General features: G+C 46.9%; 1 protein-coding gene and 1 non-coding gene across 2 annotated transcripts in view; both read left to right on the plus strand.

Moving 5' to 3' along the window:
- Cdh13 (cadherin 13) overlaps positions 1-20,122 on the plus strand; it is a 950,975-nt gene that overhangs the window by 565,149 nt on the left and 365,704 nt on the right. The window lies entirely within an intron of this gene.
- On the plus strand, positions 18,501-18,630 carry LOC119802358. Its single transcript, XR_005283377.1, has one exon. It is a non-coding gene; the product is annotated as a small nucleolar RNA SNORA31 (small nucleolar RNA).

Consider the following 20,122-nt stretch of genomic DNA (forward strand, 5'->3'; position numbering starts at 1 on the left):
ATATGTCCATTGCCGAATAAGTAGATGTGCTGTCTTTCATGTCTCAAATATTGATTACCTAAATAATACTGTCAGGTCATTCATTTAGACTTGGAAATGTGGGGATGAAGTTCCCTGGGAGAATGGGGGGGGGTTGTTTGTTTGTTTTGTGTTTTGATTTGTTTTTCAAAACAGGTTTTCTCTGTGTAGCTTTGAAGCCTATCCTGGAATTTGCTCTGTAGACAAGGCTGGCCTCAAACTCACAGAGATCCACCTGCCTCTGCCTCCTGAGTGCTAGGATTAAAGGCGTGCACCACCAGCGAGAATGAGACTCTTAACAGTAATTAGAATAAGAAAGGTGGTTTCAGAGATCAGAGTACCCAGAGTACGTGGGTATCAAGAGAGGATGGGTCCCTGGCCCAGCAGTATGGTGGGTCTCTCCAGCCTGGAGAGGCTTTAGAAGAAGAGTGGAGAATTCAGCTCCATGGCACTTCCTAGCTCATGGGTGTTCATTGCTTTTGGTCAACTTTTATTATCAAATGAGGAACTCAGAGTTATCAGCCCCAGGGAGATTCTATGACCCTGGAGTTAACACCTGGCAAGGTTGGAAGCTCTGGTTAAGCTGCCACTGTGTACATAACTCCAACATCTGTGTTCCCTTGTCATCTTAGGGCCCCCAATCTCCACTTGGCTGTGTTGCAGCTGGAGAGGTGGAGGAAAATGTAGTCTCTGGAGGCTGAGAAACCTGAACTGCCTCCTCTGTCCTCTGTCATTAAACAAAAGACCTGCTCTCACCACCTGCTGGTGTGGTGGGGGAGACTGGCAACACTGCCTGGGTATTTGATTAGCACATCACATATGTGTTTCAGAAGTTTTGAGTCGAAGCCCCAGCTGGTTATCAACTGTGATATCTTTATACCTTAACATTCTCGTGGTACAAGGTGAGGTTGAAGCCTGTCATGCACACCTCCTAGGGGGTGGGGGGGGCGGTCACAAGGAATAAACAGCCCGAGTGTAGCATGTTACGAGGGATGGTTGTTTTATGTTCTGGCATCATTTCTATTGGCGTGATAAAATATACTGACCAGCAGACTTAGGAAAGGGTTCGTTCATTGCAGTTCCCGGTTACAGTCCTGCACTAGGGGAAGTCAAAGTCTGAAGCTGAGCAGCTAGTCACACCACATCCATAGTGGAGAGCAGACAGAAGGGAAGGCAGCCATGCTGCCTGCTCGCTTGACTAGTTCTCAGCTAGCTTTCTTTACTCTCAAACTGTCAGGGCCCAGCCCGTGAAATGATAGGGCCGGCCAGCATATTGCCTGATCACTAGCACCACCCACAGTGGACGAGGTCTTCCCATATCTATTTACAAGTAAGACGTGCTCCCAGGCCAGCCTGATCTCGATAATTCCCCCATTGAAAAGCTCTTCTCAGAGGATTCTTGGTTGTGTCAAGTTGATAGTGACATCTCAGCAGCGCAGAGGGGGTGGTGATGATATCAGTGGGTCAGGTTGTGCTGGCTCGAATACCGTCTGTCCCCACCCACACCCCTAAAGATGGCAGTTCCAATACATAGCCTCTTCCCTACCCCAGGCTCCCCTCCCCCTTCTCCTTGCCCAGTCTTGCTGCTCAACCCGAGCTCCCAGCTCCATACAGATCATCATCCTGAGAGGTCAGCCCCTCAGTCACTTCTGTACTCTCCAGGCATCCAGCCCGCTCTGTCTGAAAACCCTCCTCCCTCCACCAAGGCATTTCTATGCTAAATGAAATAGAATTGATTGCAGCCAGATTTACCAAGTCCTTTGAAATGGTTCTATTATTCGAATGCGAGCAAATAATGCAGCCGGGCTCCTGAGAACCACATCTATCTACTACCTTTCCATTAATCTCTTTATTAAACGAAACTGGTTTCTCTTTTGGAAATTAATTACTGAAGTAGTATTGAGAATTTTAATTTCCACAATATACCAGCAAGAGATACTGCTGTTTCTTTATACAGCATTACACAGCAGGGCAATAATCTATTGAAAGAAGCCCGAAAAGGGGGCAGCTTATAATTAAAACAGTATAACAGGGATGTTTGATGACTCTCTTAGCGCTCAAATAGCCCTGCCATGCTGTGTTTGGGTGGAATAAAATATATATTTAGGAAACAGGGCTATGTGAAGAATTCGGCAGACAGACGGGTTTTACGGTCTGTAATGTGGTCGTGTTGCTGCACCTCACCACGTCCATAAGAAAATACAGTCTGGGTTTGGCGTCTGAGATTTACAACCATTGTCGCTATTGCTAGAAAGGAAATTCCCCTTATGAGGCCGCCCCCACTGTGAAGTTTAGAACATTTAACTCACGGAGGAGGGCATGAATTATGGATGCCAGAAGGGAAGCTGTGGATACACAGGAGGCCCACATGGGTGTGGATGGGTGAGTTCAGGCCCCGTCTGCAGGCATGATGGCTCTCATTGAGCAGGTTGGCTTAGCACTCTGTAATTCTCTCCTGCACTTGGAGGATGCTTCATACTTTTCAAGACACGTTCCTATCTATCATCTTCTATCCTCCCAGGCGTGTTTTCTCATGATAAGAATTATGCACACATCATTTACATTTATAGATTGGCTTCTTTTCTGAGAGAGCCAAGCACTTTCTGCAGATACCCTGTTTGTCTTCTCTTCTCCCCTCCCTCCCTGTTTCCTTCCTCCCTCTCTCCCATCTTTCCTTCTTAGGTTTGGTAACTTGTGATGTTATCTTCCCTTTACCTGCTTCGTTTTCATGTTCCTGAAAGGGAAGCATGCCTGTAAATTTCCTGCAGACAAAGTCTCTCTATTCAGGGCCACAGCTCCAGGTCCAACTCCCTTAAAAACAACAACAGGGAAAAACAAAACACGGAACTGGACTGCAGGGAATGGGTGCCTTGCTAAGACAGGGCAGTCTGCACTCTGCACTCTGGAAAAGGATGCATGGAGGTACCACAACCCGATGCACAGTTCACATGTGCTGAGTTTGCTCAGGCAGCCAGCGCCCTTAGCTGGGCCACTGGCCGGGCATGCTTCATCTGTTCCCTACTGACTGGGGGCTTATCATTTCTTATACAACTTTGCCATTCTGGTTCCATGTTTGGTGGAGGGGGAGCCATAGGCCATAGTCCAGGCGTGCAAAGAGCCACTCACTTTTTTTACCTGTTTGAGAAGAAGCAGTAGGCCCTCATATTAGCCAATTAGGAGTTGGTGGGGCTGGGGCTATGTCTCGATGGTAGAGAGATAGCCTGGGCTCTGGTTCCAGCTCATGGTTGAGGAATAAATAAGCCTCAGACGGCAAGTAAATTGAAGAGTTAATGTCATTTCAAACCAATATTGTGTGAGTGTGTGCACGCGCGTGTATGTGTGCACGTGAGTTTATTTTTTGTGAGCATATGAAGCCCAAAGGTTAATGTCAGATGACTTCTATTGCTATCCACATTATTTGGGGGACAGGGTCTCTCACTGAACTTGGCATTTACAGATTCAGATAAGGTGGCAGTCAGCGAACTCTGGGGATATCTCTTGTCTCCCCAGCACTAGGGTTACACTCATACAATATGCTGTTTGGCTCTAAACTCGGGTCCTTATCCTTGTGTGGCTGGCCATATCCCAGGCCCTCAGACTGATATTCTTAGTGGTGCTCCATGAGAGAGAGGAGGAGCTTCTGCGGGTTGTACTCACCACCTCTCTCCTGCCTCGAGGGTTCAGCTCTGGCCACAGATCTGAAAACTCTCCTTCCCTGTCCATGGCTACATGGTCACGTCCCACCCAAAGCATTGACACGTAGCCGTGGAAATGACAGTTCCCGACCTTGGGAAACCTGAATTCCTCTCCACTTAGCAAATAAGGTCCCAAGATTGCCTCTTGAGTATGCGTGTCCTTCTAGGATCTTCTGCCCTATCTTAAATAGTTTTAAAAGAACAAGATGAAGAAGCCAGTGGGGAATAGTGGTGAGAGGCTAGAGGAGAGGAGAGGAGTGGGGGGACAAAAGGGAGAGGAGGTTAGGGGAGGGGATAGGAAGGGCAGGAGAAAAGAAAGGGATGGGGGTTATGAGGAGAGGAATAGGAAGTGGGGGGAGACATTTCATTTGAATCCCAGACCATGTTTTCCCTGAATACTGTCTACAGACACATTTGTGTCTTCCGGAATATTCTATTTCCTCTAGACTGCTCAGGCCAGCTCCCAGCTCTGCTTCTTCTTATCTTACTCCATGATCTCCAGAAACATCCCTGAGTGGGACCTGTATAGAAGGGTCCCAAAGAGGCAAAGTCGAATGAAATCATGGCTGCTATTTGAACCCCAATCCAGCATGATGTACTTCACACACACACACACACACCATACACACACACACACACACACACACACACACACGTACACATCAGTGCCCACAGATAACTGGGGTGGAGTGGTGCTGAGCCTACCATACTATAAACTGCTGGAAACAGATCTTCCTGGCTTCTTGATGCAAATAAGGAGATCACTTAGGAACCTTTCTCTTTATACTTTATGTATTCCTTGATGATTTCATACACGTATACAGTATATCTTGATCATATCTATCCCAACGTCCCCCACATATTTCAAACTTCATGTTTTCTGTTTACTTTTCAATTATTGTTTGAACTCATAGACTCCCACTTAGTACTGACCATTTGCACGTAGGTGTGGGGTCATCCATTGAGAGCGTGGACATCCTACTTGCAGTCACCTAACCAAAGTAAAATGAAGCCTCCCAACCCCACCCCACCCCACCCCACCCCACCAGCCATCAACAAGTGACCCAGCTTGGGAGGGGGCATCAGTAGCCCTCCCCCGACCCATGCTGAAGTTTTTGCCTGTCTCAGTGTTGTGTGGTTCTTGTGTAGCCACGGCCGCTGAGAGCTCAGGAGTGCTGCAGCGGCCGTGTTCATGATTCTCGACCGGAGTGCAGGGCTCACAGGGCAGCACCGCCTGCAGAAACCCCTCTTGCATCTCCGTGCGGTCTGGGACCAGATTGGTTCACTTTGCGTAATTAGAGAAACATCCTGTAATAAATTCTGTGCTAACAGATCAATCCCAATAAAAATGCCAGTGTCCAGTCACCTGTTCCCCTGCACTTGGGAGGAAAGAATTTATGTTCCAGCCTCTTTAGCCTGACTAATGTCTTCCAGCCTCACTGATCCATGAGAAGATCTTGTCACCAAGAATTATTCTTGACCTCCCACGCTCCACATTCCACAGTAATAAATAAGCATGCATATTGTGTCTCAGCATTTACAGAGCGCTTGTCCACCCATCATGTCACTTAATCTTCAGATTGATTTTTAGATAGTTTATTCAGTCCGGGGAGGAAAATCTTATTTTATTCATTAAAAAATGCTCCATGGTGTGTCTCTGCCGACACTCGCCATTGGAGGTGCAATGGGAAACAAGACAATGGCCCAGGCCATAAAGAGTGATATGCTCCTGGGGGAGGAGTTGGATGCGTAGTTTAAAAGTTAGACAGATGTCCTGGAGAGATGGCTCAGTGACTGGGTACTACCCTTACAAGGTACCCAAGTTCAGGTCCCAGCACCCGCATGGGAAGACTCACACCATCTTTTATTTCAGCTGCCTGGGGCTCTGACATCCTCTTCTGGCCACTATGAGAAACTGCATGCACACATGCATATGCCCACACCCAGATGCACACATAGACATGTAATTAAAAATAAGATATCTTTTTTAAAAGATCACCAGACGTGTGGCCTCAAGTCAGAAGGTAATAGTGTACTATTGAGAAGCCAAGAAGCCAAGATGGTGCTGAGGCCCTGTTAGTTCTCCACAAAGAATGGGTGTCTGAATGAGGAGAGACTGGACCAGGAGGCTGTGCTCCAAACAGGGGAATGTGAGGTTCAAACTCACCTGCTGTACTTCATTCTACACTTGGAAATTAGCATGGGGCCAACATTTTTCAAGGCTGGAGAAGCTTCAACTTTTGATATCCTTACAGATTTTTTTTAAAGATGCTTCAGAGTTGCCAGAAGTCCAGAGACTCATGCAATTTCTTGACCTCTTTCTGAGCCTCGGGCCTGCCAGGAGCCATCCCAGCAAATCCTTATCATTTGGGTTAACAGGCCTGGTGGCCCTTGAAGAGTGTACACAAGCTGGGGGTGGGAGAGACCTGCCCAGCATATACACATAGACGCATAATCTGTGGTGACTGAGCCAGGCACATTTTAACAGCTTCCCCCAATGGTGTGGAAATGGTTCAGCTGTGAAAGAATCAGCGTGGAAAGCCTGGTCTCCGATTGGCCCGCAGAGCTGCAGGCAGGCACCACCATTTGCTGTGGATCAATCATCCGTGTGGGGATTTTAGGGGTGTGCTTTGCTGTCTGAGCTGATGAGGAGGATGCTGGGAGTCAACTTGAACATTTCAACGCCTGGTTGTTGATATGCTCCCTGAGCATCAGGCTGCTGCATTCACCCAGACCCTGATGTGCGCATGTGCCTGCTTTTGTGGGTGGGGCTTAAGTAGCGTAGTGCCATATAATGTCAGTTCTGTTTCAGGGATACACCTCCAAAATAATATGTGTCAATTATATTCACTCAGGTTGTTGGTGCCTAGCCCCTCTTTCAATAAGCAAAATGTCAGTAGAACAATGAGATTTTTTTTTAAATTTAGTTTTTTTATTATGTGTATCAGCAAATATGTGTGTATGTGTTTGTGTGTATGTGTGTGTGTGTGTGTGTGTGTGTATGTGTAAGAGCATGTGCATGTGCACATAAGTATAATGCCCCTTGAGGCATTAAAAGTCCATCACCCCCCCAGGAGCACCAAGTTAGAAAGTAAGCCTTTCGTACTGCTAGTCCTCTTTGGAGCCCTTTATGCACTTCGTAGTTTGAGTTTGCCTTCTGTGGCTGTTTGATTAACATCCACACATCCCACTAAGCGGCAGATCCTGCAAGGCAAGGGATTGCCCCCCCCCCCCCCCCCGAGAAATCCCCACACCCAGCAGGAGTCTAATTTGTGAGACTTGCTGAGTGCACTTTCCAAAGTTAATGATTGTATAAATAGAATGGAAGGATCCCTGGCTTCTAAACTTATGCTTCCCAAACACATTGGGGACAAGAGTGTTTGTTGGAGAAGCAGATTCCTAGGCCCCAGCCCAGATCCACTAATAACCCCCCCATGGCGTAAACTACAATGGCCTCCTAAGCAAGTTCCTAGCTGGGTAAGAGTTTGGGAGCATCTCCTTAGTGGATAAACCCAGTTCTTAGTCCGCTGATGTATGCTAAATTGGGGGTGCTGCTATCTGATGAATGCTAAATTGGGGGTGCTGCTATCTCTTACTCTAGTCCTGTCCCACCTCAACACTGCCCATGTGTACAGAGGACCCCTCACGGCCATCTGAGTTGTACCCTTAAGAACAGCAGTTGCACACAGTGGGCACCAATTCATGTCCCGATTAATGTACAGTCAGCCTTATGGAGTATTTAAGTCATCCACAGTTCCGTGCAGTTGGGCAGAGGGAGAGCCCAGGCCCCTGTAGCTTGAAATAATATTGACTTTCTTTTCCGACTTCGTCCTTTTTGATTACAGGACACTTGAGAAATTAGAGCTGCCTTCATACTTTGTCTCCAAATGCCACTGGGTCACGTCTACCTAATATAAAGGCAGTTTGAGTTGCTAATTTCCTGTCTGGGCAGATTAATTGAATTCAGGTGGTTAACACAAAGCCCACCCGACCCCCGAACACAGAGTAAACAGAGCAATGCAAAAACTGCAGTTTATCTGGGCATCTTACCTCCCGCCAAGAGCTGGGCACTCTTTTCCTGATAAAATTTAAGAGGAAGGGGATAAAAGCAGGAACAGGGTGGGGGTAGGAGCTGCAGCACAAGGTGTAGTCAGTGCTCAGGAGAGGGTGGTGATCTTCCTCCTTTGCATTAGAGAAGCCCAGGGCTGAGTCTTGCAGCTCTGGGCTGCCTGCAGCTCTGGGCTAGAAGGTAAGCACCATCTACTTTGGGGACTGCAGCTAGTAACTTAGTTATGTATCATTTCTGAGTCCACATGTCCCTTGCCTTCTTCATGAACATGGCACCTTCCGTTGAGAACAAATAATCCCCACAGTAGGAGGTGAGGAGGGGGAGATACGGGGGAAGAACCAGAAAGCAAGAGATTGAGAGGGTGGATCCCAGCAAAACAGGACTCCTCCCGAGGACTTGCACACTAATGAGGCATATTCTATTTCATGCTTTATGTCCTATATTAGCAAAACCTTGGAAAGGATCGTAACAAATACCACAGGTTCATTAGGACCATTTACATAATCGCAGTAGCAGAAAAATTATGTCAGAAAGGAAGCAGATTAGCCCCTGGATACCCATATGAAGCCCAGTTTGCAGGATCATAGGATCGTGACCTGATCAGGGTTGAGCGTGCTGACAGTGGGCATCAGCCATCAACCCTTCATTATTCCAAGAGGGCCTGTCTGCTCCTTCCCAGACCCTCCACTTCCAAGGACATTCAGCTTGACATTGTCTTCTTATCACACGGAGATTTCCGCACGTCCATCCTGGCTGTGGTTCCTTCAGGAGTCACCCAGGAGCAGCCCCATCCTACAGGGCAGTCCGCCAGGAGCACATTGAGGAGCTCTCTCCTTCACCCATGTCTTTAGGGCTCCATGTGTGACTTCGTTCCCTGATTCTCTCCACCCCACCCCCGGCACATAGTAGGTCTTCTATAAAGATTGGGCGAGTGCATGCATGAGTCCCTATCATCACAGGGGAGGGGGGACTTCACAGCATCTGACATGAGGCTCTGCTCATCTTTATCCTGAAAATAGCTTTTATAAGGAGAAATAATATCTAGTCACAATAGAAAGTTTAGTAAATAACCCAAGGCAAGGGAGGGGGCACAGCTGTAACCCCAAAGTATAGTAAATCACCCAGGCATGGAGGGGCACAGCTGTAACTCCAAAGTGTAGTAAATAACCCAGGCATGTGGGGGGGGGGGCACAGCTTTAACTCCAGCTTCTCAAGGATGATGAACCACAATGTGGGGTCAAGCCTGAGCTATGTAGTTTTAGGCTAAGCTACATGATGAGACCCTACATTGTTTTCTTTTCCATTGCATGGTAAAATACCCTGACAAAGGCAACTTCAGGACCAAAGAGTTTGGTTTGGGACCAGAGTTCCAGAGAGATGGAGTCCATGCTGGCAAGGAAGGCATAGCCGGAGGAGGCAGGAGCAGAAAGCTAACTGACCACAGGTCACCAGCATCAGGAAACAGAGATAGGAGGCAAGGACTAAGCCATGCAACCCCAAAGCCTGCACCATGGACATAATGCCTCCAGAGAGGCTCCACCTTCTAAAGGATCCATAGTCAAGTCTTCAAACCCATGAGGCTGTGGGGGACATTTCTCAGTGAGGCCGCCACAGACTCCATGTCAAAACATAATACAGGAAGCAGTAAGGTTGTCTTTACTATCTCAAGTCAAGCCCTCCATATTATAAGTAACTGACTTGGGAATGCTGGAGGTTTGTGCATACCAACATTGCTACAGGTGTGCAAGTAACACACCCTGCTGTGACGCTGGGGGCATTCTGCCTCCACCATGGGGTTGTGGAACCCCCATTCTGCGTGTGCAGACTGAGGCATCCTGGTCTGGGGTCGACCACACAGGGACCACACAGCACTCTGCCTGGCTCAGAGGATGCCAGTTTCTTTGCTGTTTTTACTTTACTATCAAGGATGCTCTCCGCAGAAGAATGCATCACCTCCTTCTCAGTTCAGGTTCTGACTCCTTTTGTGTGGGTGCTTTTATTTTAACATTTTCCTGTTCCTTGCATCCTTAGGTTTGAATGGAGTATTTAGTCACAGGAAATGACCTTAAGATCTCCAGAAGACATACATACATACATACATACATACATACATACATACATACATACACACACACACACACACACACACACACACACACCTCATGGAGGCAAACAGGCTTAATATCCGAATGATATTTATTCCAATTAAGTTGTTGTAAGTCAACGATTTTTTACAGAACTCAAGAGGAGAGGAGGGAAACACGCCCTCCCTCAGGATTTGTTAGTGGAAATTTACCTGCCTCCCTTCCAAGTCTGAAGCCTGAATTTAAAATAGCCCCACTACCAAAGGGCTGCTAGATGCACACCCCAAATGATTGTTTTAAAATTCTATTAGATAAAAAAGCATGGCACTGCCACTGAACTACAAATGCCAGAGGTTAGAGGAACTTAACACCCTTCAAACGCTGCATGTAGCCGCCACAATCTCAAAACCGTGGCTGGAAACATTCAATCTTCCCTTGAAGGTGAGGGGCAGCTCCCATCTTTATAAACAGGCCACGGTCACCCTGGACCAGGTAGGCTGTGGAGTGTGTGGAGTTAGAATGGGTGACTGTTACAGCCCCGAAAGCAATAGAGGAAAGTGTGTATAAGTAGAGCTCAGGCAGGAAAGTGCTTGATGCGCAGGATCAAGGTTCAGAACCCCGGCACCCACATAAAAATCCAGGTATGGCTACAGGCACTGACGGAATGGGAACAGGTGGATCTCTGGGGTTCATAGGTCAGCCAGAATTAATGAGCTGCAGATTCAGTGACAGACCCTGTCTCAAAAAGCAAAGGGAGAGAGAGACAGAGGAAGACATGGCATATGGACCTCAGGGCTACCGCAGGCACGCACACATATATACACACCTGCACTACTAAACACGTGTGCCATTCACATAAACATGCCATACATCACACATGACATTTCTTAAAAAGAAAGTATATAAGTAGCGAAACCACTTGAATATTCTAGAAGCCATGTATTTACTAACACAAATGTCAACAGAGCAGAAATGTTTTGTGACATCTAGGGCAGAATTATTTACCTTAATATATAAAGAGATCTTGGAAATCAACAAGAGACAACACAGAAGGAAATTGGCCTAGCTGTCTGAGAAAGTCTGTCTACAGTTCCAGGAGGCGTGGGCCTCTTGCCTCTTCAATCAGGGCTACTGAGGGATGGATTTTTTTTTCTAAGGCATATTTTTGCCCTGTCACCTGCTCGACCAGGTTTCCGTGGTTTGCGTTCATGCAGCCTCATGAGTCTGGTGCACAGTTAAATTATGTCATTCTAACTCTGGCTGTGATAATTTTTTTTGGTTTTTTTTTTTTTTTTTGAGACAGGGTTTCTCTGCAGCTTTAGAGCCTGTCCTGGAGCTAGCTCTTGTAGACCAGGCTGGTCTCGAACTCACAGAGATCCGCCTGCCTCTGCCTCCCGAGTGCTGGGATTAAAGGCGTGCGCCACCACCGCCCGGCTGGCTGTGATAATTTTATATTTGTTCACTCTTTCCCCATGGGACTGTTGAGGGCTTTAAGTGAGAGTCTGGGCATTCAGAAGTGGAAGTCTCCCTCCATCTCACCAGACTGCTCAGGATGTAAATGTCCTCTTCTCTGGTGACCATCATTCTTGAAGGATGAATAGATATTTTTTAAAAAAATCCGTAACTCTTCCATTGGGGAGGAAAGTCTCACTCTCATGTGCAGATATTAGAAGAAAATAAGAAGTCCAGGCTTCTATGTCAATTAACCATGAACCCTAGAATATGGAGCCCAGTGTGTCCAAAAATCCTTCTACCAGGGCTAAGAGAGTTCAGTTGATCGATAGCTCATCCAACAGGTACAGAACCCAGGTTCCTTCTCCAGTATTACATGAGCTGAACCTGGCAAGACATACCTGTGATCTCAGGATTTTGGCTTCATAGGCAGGAAGATCAGAAATTCAAGGTCGTCCTTGGCTACATGGTATTCGTGGATACCCTGAGCTATGTAGGACCCTGTCTCAAGTGCACAAGGAACCAATGCCTCATGGGAGATTCTAAGGCATAGTAGAATTGGTGTCTACTTTAGCTGTCCTTTAGAATTCTTGCCTTTTGCCAGACAGTTCCTTTTCTGTCCCATCTTGCTATGGTCTTCCTATCTGCCTGTCAAAGTCTCCTTCTTGGGTCCTCTTGCATAATCCCTGTGCTACCCCTTGGCCTTCTGAGGTCTTCATGATAACCATGTATACCCAACAGCTTTCCCCCCTTTTGGAGGCCATGGGTCATGTTTTATTGATCATGGTGTGCCCCTCAGGTCTGTTCCAGCACTCAGCATGGAAGCCCTCGGAGTCTATGGATGAGGATGAATGATGGGGAGAGACACCCGTGTTTATAGCAGTGCAGAGCCAAACATCACAGCCATGACTGTGAGATCATGCCCATACCCAGTGTTAGCAACATTGGCCTCCATAGACAGGCAGTTTTCTTAGCCCCCTGGGGGACTATCCTCAGCTTGGGGAACCTCCTTACAGCTAGAGGACTTCCTCATGCTTATATAGCCTGCCTCACATGGTGGGGGAAGGGTACTCCTGTTGCCTGAAGGGGCTTCCTCATGCCTGGGCACCCTCCATATTACTCATTGGAATGTATTTACGGTGGTGTCAGACACACACCAAATACCCAAAAGTCATGGCCCCTGCAAATTAACGAGATGGAGATAAAAGAACATAGGTAAAGAAACGGAAGTGATGTGGGATTTCCCTCTGTGTGCTGTGATTACCATTAATGAATAAAGAAACTGCCTTGGCCTATTGATAGGGAAGAACTTTTGTCGGCATGGAAAACTAAATGGCATGCTTGGAGAAAGGAGGCAGAGTCAGGGGGATGCCATTTCACCAGAGTCAGACATGCTGAAACTTTGCCAGTAAGCCACTGCTACGTGGTGATACACAGATGAATAGAAATGAGTTAAATTAATATGTAAGAGATTAGCCAATAAGAAGCTAGAGCTAATGGGCCAAGCAGTAATTTAATTAATACAGATTCTGTGTGTTTTGGGACTGAGCAGCCAGGAGCAAACAAGCATCCTGCCTCCTTGCAACACGGAAGAGGTTTTTGGTTTCGTTTGGGGAAAAGGAGAGGTTGTTTCCTACTGCTTGCCATGTCCCAGGTTAAAACCTCTGGTTAACAAGCGTGGTGTCATAGGCATTTCATCGTAGCACTAAGGGAGCTGATGCAGGGGGATTGCTTCATAGTGAGACTGCCTTGAATAAAATACCAAATAAATAAATAAAGGGTAGGCAGGGGAAGAGAAAGAAGTAGGAGGGCAAACAAGAAAAAGAAAGAGAAAGAGGGGAGAGGAAGGGAGGAAGAAGGAAGGAAAGAAGGGAAATGCACTCACCCTACTTCTTGGGTCAGTTCACCAAGTCCCTGAAAACCGGCCAGGTAGGAAAGGCATACTATGCCATAGCACAGCACTCTGTAATAACACAATGCAAAATTAGCATAATGAATATATTCGCAGTTAGCCTGGTGAATATGGATACTATAGTTAATAAATAATAGATAGAATTAAAATGTGAGTAACGCAAAATAACAATATGTAGTCTATTAAAATCCAATATGCATCTTTCTTTTCAACCAATTTTAGAATTAGTAGAAGATGCAAAGGCCTGGGTTTGCGGGGGTAACGATTTGTGTGGAAGAGCAAGGAAGGAGCAGGTTCTGCTGGGCTGGGAACAGCTGTCCACCTATGTTTGTCCACAAAACATAGGTCTCCCCATTCCACACACCCTCCCCCACGACCACAGCCTCCCCTCTTCCTACACCCTTCCCCTCTCTCCCTATCCTTTCTCCTCCCCATCCCTTACCCCCCTACCACACCCCCTCCCCATATCCTCCCCTACTCGGCCTGCTCCCCCTATATAAAGGTCAGCTCTGGTTCTGACCCCTTTCCTGGTCCAGCTCTTCTCAGGTACAGTTTCCTGTTCCTTCGGGTTTTGTTTTATTTTAGAATGGCTACGTGACCTTTCAAAGAAGCAGGATCTGTCCGGAAGGCAGGCATCCATGTGATCACCTTTAGACTTCAGAGAAACAGCCTCATTAATCAAACCCTACCCAGGGGAAGAGCAGTGACCTGGAGAAGCCCCATCCCGTGCTCTTTTCCCTCCCTGCTGCTTTTTCCCAGAAGTGGCCTGGTGCTCCAGGTTAGTACTGTCCACGACAAGTAGGGTCTCAGAGGCAGAGATGGGTAGTTCTCTAGGGTTGCTAGCTGCCAGCCTAGCTTTATTGGCAAGTCTCAAGTTAGTGAGAGACCTAGTCTTGAAAAATAAGGCGAACAGCACCTAAGGAATAACACTCAAGATTGACCTCTGACTTCTCCATGCTCTGACCACACACACACACACACACACACACACACACACACGCACGCACGCACGCACGCACGCACACACACACACACATGCACGTACACACACGCACGCACACGCACACACGCACGCACACACATGCACGCACACACACATGAGGTCTCCAGCATTGCAGGGGTGGGAGTGGACAAGGGTCTCTTGCAGAAGCAGTTGTGAAGCAGTTTCCGCTCCTGGTGGACATGATGGGGCTGATCATCCCACAGGGGGCAAGGACAGTGACTCTAACTTGTTCACTAGGTCACTGAAGAAGCTAGCCCTGCAATGTGTTCTGGACATGGTAATAATTTTGACACCTATACTGATGTCAACATATAAAATGAACTACAAAAGGAAAAGTATCAACATAGTTGGTTGTCCTCGGGCATTGGAGGAGCGAGGAGCCACGGCCGAAGAAACCTCGGGTCAGCCATCACCCTCACGTCTCACCCAACCATCTCCTTTTGGCTGAGTCTGTCTGAGAAATCCTCCTTTGAAGCCAGAACTGGACTCAGATGCATGCAATTTCACTCATGCCCGGGCTTGGGTGACAGTCACTGTCCTCCCCTCTGAGCAGGAGGTCCCCTCTACACAGGGTCACTCTGTACCACGTTAGAGCAGCATCAACTTTTTCAACTTTTTCTCGTGTATACAAGTGAATTCAAAGAGACCTGCTCATAGGACACCCCTCGTCCAATGTTGTCTTTGTAAAGAATTTTAAAGGTGACCCCACTGACCATGTACAACACGACAGACACACAAAGCTGGGCTACAGAAGGGCTCGCTGTCAAATGGGAGATTAAATCCTCGTCCGTGGGCGGACCCGGGGTTTGTCCCATGGAAAGAGACTCAAGGGTGCCATTTTCATTTCCCACCTGTCTCCTAGGCAACTCAACAAGTGCAAGTTGCCATCTGAGAGCCCAGGCCACACTCTTGAGGGCTTCTGCTAATTATGTCTCTTGCTGCTGTCATGGAAGACCTGACAGGAAGTGGCTTCAGAGAAAAAGGATTTGTGTAGGCTTTTGATTTGTTGACATGGTCCTGTCGTGACAGGGAAGGCATGGTGGTAGGAACACTTACGGCTACGGCTGCAGGAGCATGATCCTGCTCGCTTACATCTGGGGCTGTCAAGAAGCCACAACAGGACAGGAAATGGAGCCCAGCTAAGGAATTTGGAGGACCCTAACCTACCCTAAGACTCACTTCTTCCAGCTAAGCACTGCTTGCCAAGGGTTTTACAATTTGCCAAAGCTGCTACTCCTACACTAACCTGTGAGGACATCTTATACCCAAATTGTAACAAGGTCCCCTTTTTTCTTTTCTGTTGGGAGGTGATGCTCACTCATTTTACCATCAACCACATGGGAAACTCAAGCACACGTGTCAAAAAACAAACAGAAAAGACCACTACAAAAGACCACCACAAAACCAGAAAAAATTTTGAAAAGCCTCAAATTGCCTTACAAACCAGAAAACATAGCAGGCTATTTAAAGGATCTACAGTGCCCCCAAATGACCAGGGTAAAATCAGCCACACCCTGTCCTGGTTTCCTTTCTCTCACTGTGGTAAGACACCCTGATCACAAACATCTTAGGGAAGAGAAGGGTTTGTTCATCTTTTAGTTCGAGGCTACTCTCCATTACTGTGTGGAAGTCATAGCTAATCATGCTAGCCACATCCCACCCACAATCAAGAGCGAGAGAAATGCCTGTGCCCATGGCTACTTGCTGCTATTTTCTTTTCCTTTATGTAATTCAGGACTCCCAGTCTAGGGAATGATGCCACCCACAAGGGGCTGGGTCTTTTTCCATCAATTAATACTCTGCCCATCACCCACAGACATACCCGCAGGCCCACCTGTTCAGACCATTCCTTGATTGATGGTCTCTTCTCAGGAGGCTCTAGGTTGTAGCCAGCTGACCACCAGACACCCATCAAACACAGAGGTCACCAGTTTAGCCCACACCTTGAGAAGCCAGTAGCACACTTCTTTCAGGAGCCCAAGCCTCTGTAATTAGGAGCTATGAAGTTTTAATGCGGCATTTCAAACATCTCAAAATCAATTCATAAAGCCCCCCCAAAAGAATAGAATTTCAAAGACAGGATCTACCTTAACGCAGAAAATCCATAACAAACAGAATATCAGCCTAGTGAGCATAATAATTCCTTATTAATGTTTCCTTTTTGCCTCCGGTTCCCACATTATTCATCTTTGTAACTGACCCTGTCCCTTCAAAATGTTGTTTTATCAACTATATGCTTCCCCCTGGTAATGGTGACCTAGAAAAAAATTTTAAAAAACACTTGGCATTTGGATATCTACCTTGAGGCCAGTTTCCTTGTGCTTGTTTGCTTTATTTTGTTTTTAAAGCATCTGTGCAGTGTGCAAGGGGTGCAGAGGATAACTTGCAGGCGTTGGTTCTCTCCTCCCACCGCGTGGTCCTAGAGATCAAGTTCAGGTTAGCAGGCTTGGCTGCAAATACAGTTGCCTGCAAAGCTGTCTCATTACCTGCAAAGCCGCCTCGCCAGCCCACTCCTTTTTGCTTGTTTGCTTTGTTTTGTCTGTTTGTTGTTTTGTTTGTTGGAGACAGTGTCTGTCATTGACCTGGACTCATCAAGTAGGTTAGGTTGGCTGGGTGAGGATCACATCAGGGGTCCACATCTCTCCATCTTCCTGGTGCTGGGATTACAAGCCTGTGTCTTTACCCCTGGTTCTTTTTACATTGATTCTGGGTGGTGGGGGTTGAGCCCAGGTCTTCATGCTTGCAAGACCAGCAGAGCTACAAACCCAGACTGAGGTCAAGAGTTTGGCACCTGCTTTCAGATAAGGCAAAAGGCAAACACCTCTCTTGCTTCCCCCTCAATTCCCCTAGACCACCACATTACTAATTCATGAGACAGGGCTCATCCCTGAGAGCTGTTGGAGGTGTCTCACAGGCAGGTCTGTACCACAGGTGGTTGGTTTTAGTCCACCACAGGGAATGTTGTTAATGGATGATCAGATAGGCTGAATGACTGGCATGAAGTATACACCAGCTAGAGGCAGGAAGTGCATTGGGCAGATTGGTAATGAGGGACGGGAAAGGAGAAGGAAGCAGGAGCTGGACCAACATGGAGACTACCTGGTCCCCTTGGAAGCCACTCACTCTCACATTGAACAAGCTGCTACCTCAGGGTCTTTGAGAGAGTTACCTGGGGGTGGGGGACATGAGTCTCAAGACTTGTGTGTGGAAGCCGATTGCCTAGCCTTTTCCCCAAGAGTCTTCAACAAATATCTCACAACCCCAAGACAAATTATGTTCCCTTTCATAGAACTCAAGTGGCCGCGTCTCCCTTTCTCCACAGAAAGGAGCAGCTGTGTGCCAATCACTTGAAATGTGGGGTCTGAATGGAAATTAACGATGTTGATGAAACCAGCAGTCTAAAACATTGAAGGGTACTGGGCTGAAAAGACAATGGTATTTGCATCCGTCTTAAACATTTGCCTAGATTTGCATAATGGAGATGTCAATTGTGTTCCAGGAGAAACATCAGCCTACCTGGGCTTGCATTAACTGCCTGCTTGCTACAGCTCCCTGGAGGGCTTGGAACAGCACCACGCCTTGCCCTTTTTGAAACGAGCAAAAATGTGAAAAATCCTACATTTATCAAGTGAGTCTTTAATGAAAAGCATTGTGGGCTGCTGCCGGCTCCCAGGCTGCAAATTCCTCCTGGAGGCTAGGGCCAGGAAGAGCGAGCTCACTGTCTGCATAGGAATACCTGACAACTGCGTTAGGCCTGGGAAGAGAGCATTGTATAGCTGGCGTAACTAGCGCTGGACGTTTGGCTCTGCGGCTAGAAACCACAGCAGCGACAGTGGGGCCAGGTTAGATTCGTCTTATCGTCTGGACGTCCATTGACAGCTTTTCCCTCGGCTTGTTTAGAACATGCTTAGCATCAGCGGATATGTTCCTGGCTCCCCTGGGGTCAGCTCCAGTGAGGGGACTGTATTTTTAACTCTTAAATGAACTCTGATGGACAGCCGGACTCTGAATCATTGCTCAAAAGGGTCTCTGCTACACTTCCTCTTTTTGAAAATACGTATTCAGGTTGCTTGCGTGTAACTTTCAGCCTCCTGAGAATTCAGTCTACAGGAACCCCTGTTTAAAAATGCCTAAGCTAACAGCAGAATAGAATGGCTCAGAGGTTAAGAGCTCCGACTGCTCTGCCCAAGGTTTTAGTTCGATTCTCGGCTGTGGTATCGACGATGTAACTACGTCATCGATACATAGGGGAAAAAAAGTTTAAAAAATGCATCCACTGATAGACCTGGAACAGTTTGTGCTTGTTCTTCTGGTTTGCACTAGGATGCCAAAGAAAATGCTCACTGTGCTTCCTGTCTGTCTCTGTGGCAGTCCCGATTAAATTGGAGAGTACATGTAAAAAAAATAAATAAATAAATAAATAATAAAATAAAAAATAAAATAAAATAAATAAATAAAAATAAAAAAATGCCTAAGCTAGTTATGGTGGCACATGCCTTTAATCCTAGCACCCAGGAGGCTGAGGCAGGTGGATCTTTGTAAGTTTAAGGCCAACCTGGTCTATATAGTGAGTTCCAAGCCTAGTGCTATATACTGAGATACTGTTTAAAAACAAAACAAAATTTAAAAAAAAAAAATCAGACCTGGGAAGGTAGAGACAGGATTAGTGGATTTTTAGGGCCTCTAGTCTAGGCTACTTGGTGAGTTCTAGTAAAGAGACACTGTCTCAAGGAAAAAGAAGTGAACAGAGACCCAGAAAAAGTCACAGAAGTTGACTTCTATAGCCACGCCTACATACACGCACACATACAGGCATGCATGCATACACAAACACATGCCTACATACAGACACATGTCTTTGTTTGCACACAGTCATTCACAAAACACTCAGTGTGGTAGAAGTTTTTATCTCTGTAGTGCTGGGGCTCTCTCTAGAGACCCAATAGTAACTGCTTCGCTTAGCAACTGCTTGGCCCAGGATGAGTGATTTAGCCTCTTGTTTCCCCAGTCTCCTCTCCTGTAAGATGGGGATAATGTCATGTCTATCATGACATTAGCATGGACATGATGACTTTACTCTCTATGACTGTCAGAAACATCCTCTCTATGGATGCATATCCACACTATGCTTTGGACCCTGAGATTAATCACGAGCTCCTGGAACTGGGACCTCCCCTCTTGGAGAACCTTCGGTGACTAGCTTATACAAATGGATTTACCTGTTTAGAAAGGCAGACCTGGTGGGTGTACACTTGTAATCCCAGGACTTTGGTGGTGGGAGCAGGACTATGGTTTTCATCCTGTGGGTCACGACTCCTTTAGGGGTTGCAGATCAGATATCCAGCCAATCGGACATTTGCATTATAATTCCCAAGAACAGAAAACTTGCAGTCGTGAAGTGGCAATGAAATAATTTTATGGTTGGGGGTCACCGCAACATGAGGAACTGTGTTAAAGAGTTGCAGCATTGGGAAGGTTGAGAACCATTGAACTAGGAGGATCTGAAGGCCAAGCAACCTTGCGTTCTATAGTGAATTCTAGGCCAACCTGGGTGTCTTAGTACAGGTTTCTGTTGCTGGGATGAAAACACCGTGACCACAGTCAAGTTGGGGGAAAAAGGGTTGATTTGACTTACACTTCCACACCACAGTTTATCATTGAAGGAGATCAGGGTAGAAACCTGGAAACAGGAGCTGATACAGGGACCAGGAGGGGGACTACTTACTGGCTTGCTCCTCATGGCTTGTTCCACCTGCTTTTTTTCTAGAACTAAGGACCACCAGCCTAGGAGTGGCACCACCCATAATGGGCTGGGCCCTCCCCATCCATCACTAATTAAGAAAATGTCCTACAGCCAGATTTTATGGAGACATTTCCTCAATTGAGATT

This window comes from Arvicola amphibius, chromosome 15, assembly GCF_903992535.2.
Source record: "Arvicola amphibius chromosome 15, mArvAmp1.2, whole genome shotgun sequence".
In the NCBI taxonomy this organism is placed as follows: Eukaryota; Metazoa; Chordata; class Mammalia; order Rodentia; family Cricetidae; genus Arvicola; species Arvicola amphibius.